The sequence below is a fragment of the Arachis hypogaea genome, chromosome 11 (genome assembly GCF_003086295.3).
Source record: "Arachis hypogaea cultivar Tifrunner chromosome 11, arahy.Tifrunner.gnm2.J5K5, whole genome shotgun sequence".
NCBI classification, from domain to species: domain Eukaryota; kingdom Viridiplantae; phylum Streptophyta; class Magnoliopsida; order Fabales; family Fabaceae; genus Arachis; species Arachis hypogaea.
This window is the reverse complement of record NC_092046.1, coordinates 124366747-124368641: the sequence shown is the minus strand read 5'-3', so window position 1 is coordinate 124368641 and position 1895 is coordinate 124366747. Positions and strand designations below refer to the sequence as shown.

The window sequence follows — 1895 nt, the reverse complement described above, 5'->3', positions numbered from 1 at the left end:
AATCAAAAAAATATCTTTCCTTTTTTTTTTCTCTCATCAAATTCAAAATTTGGATTGACTTTTTCAAAAAAATTTTAAAATCAAGTTGTTTCTTATGAGTCAAATCAAATTTTCAATTTGAAAATCTTATCTTTTTCAAAATCTTTTTCAAATTTCAAATCTTTTTCAAAATTCATGGTTATTTTCGAAAATTCCAAAAAAATAATTTTCAAAAACCTTTTTCTTATTTTATATCATAATTTTCGAAAATAACATAATCAATTAATGTTTTGATTCAAAAATTTGAAGTTTGTTACTTGCTTGTTAAGAAAGATTTAAACTTTAAGTTCTAGAATCATATCTTGTGATTTCTTATGAATCAAGTCATTAATTGAGATTTTAAAAATCAAATCTTTTTCAAAACTAATTTCTATCATATCTTTTCAAAAATATCTTCTTATCTTATCTTTTTCAAAAGTTGATTTCAAAATATCTTCTCTAACTTCCCAACTTCTTATCTTTTCAAATTTGTTTCAACTAACTAACTAACTTTTTGTTTGTTTCTTAACTTTTTCAAAACTACCTAACTAACTCTCTCTCTCTAATTTTCGAAAATATCTTCCCTCTTTTTCAAAAATTTCTTTTTTATTAACTAATTATTTTTATTTTTTATTTAAAAAAAATTTTCGAAAAAAATACTAACCTTTTTCAAAAACTATTTTCAAAAATCACTAACTCTTTTTCAAAAATTGTTTTCGAAAATTCACTTCCCCCTCTCATCTTCTTCTATTTGTTTATTGATATACTAACATCTTTCCTTCAACTCTCCAAAAATCCGAACCCCCTCTCTCTCTGAGTTCAGATTTTCTTCCCTTCTTTTCTTCTACTAACACAAGGATCCCTATACTGTGGTATAAAGGATCCATATTATTATTACTATTTTTTCTGTGCCATCTTCTTTATCATATGAGCAGGAGCAAGGACAAGAACATTCTTGTTAAAGCAGATCCAGAACCTGAAAGGACTCTGAAGAAAAAATTAAGAGAAGCTAAAATACAACAATCCAGAGATAACCTTTCAGAAAATTTCGAACAGGAAAAGGAGATGGCAGCCGAAAATAATAATAATATAAGGAAGATGCTTGGTGACTTCACTGCACCTAAGTCCAATTTACATGGAAGAAGCATCTCCATTCCTGCCATTGGAGCAAACAACTTTGAGCTGAAACCTCAATTAGTTTCTCTGATGCAGCAGAACTGCAAGTTTCATGGACTTCCATCTGAAGATCCCTTTCAGTTCTTAACTGAATTCTTGCAGATATGTGATACTGTTAAGACTAATGGAGTAGATCCTGAAATCTACAGGCTCATGCTTTTTCCTTTTGCTATAAGAGACAGAGCTAGATTATGGTTGGATTCTCAACCCAAAGACAGCCTGAACTCTTGGGATAAGCTGGTCACGGCTTTCTTAGCCAAGTACTTTCCTCCTCAAAAGCTGAGCAAGCTTAGAGCTGATGTTCAAACCTTCAGACAGAAAGAAGGTGAATCCCTCTATGAAGCTTGGGAAAGATACAAACAGTTGATCAAAAAGTGTCCTTCTGACATGCTTTCAGAATGGACCATCCTGGATATATTCTATGATGGTTTATCTGAGCTATCAAAGATGTCACTGGACACTTCTGCAGGTGGATCCATTCACCTAAAGAAAACGCCTGCAGAAGCTCAAGAACTCATTGACATGGTTGCTAATAACCAGTTCATGTACACTTCTGAAAGGAATCCTGTGAGTAATGGGACGCCTATGAAGAAGGGAGTTCTTAAAGTTGATACTCTGAATGCCATATTGGCTCAGAATAAAATATTGACTCAGCAAGTCAATATGATTTCTCAGAGTCTGAATGGAATGCAAGCTGCATC

At 31.8% G+C, this 1895-nt stretch overlaps 1 non-coding gene across 1 annotated transcript; it reads right to left on the bottom strand.

The window, feature by feature from the left end:
* Nucleotides 1–1479: 1479 nt before the first annotated feature.
* Nucleotides 1480–1587, bottom strand: LOC112724731 (small nucleolar RNA R71). The gene has a single exon (XR_003163880.1). It is a non-coding gene; the product is annotated as a small nucleolar RNA R71 (small nucleolar RNA).
* Nucleotides 1588–1895: the final 308 nt, after the last annotated feature.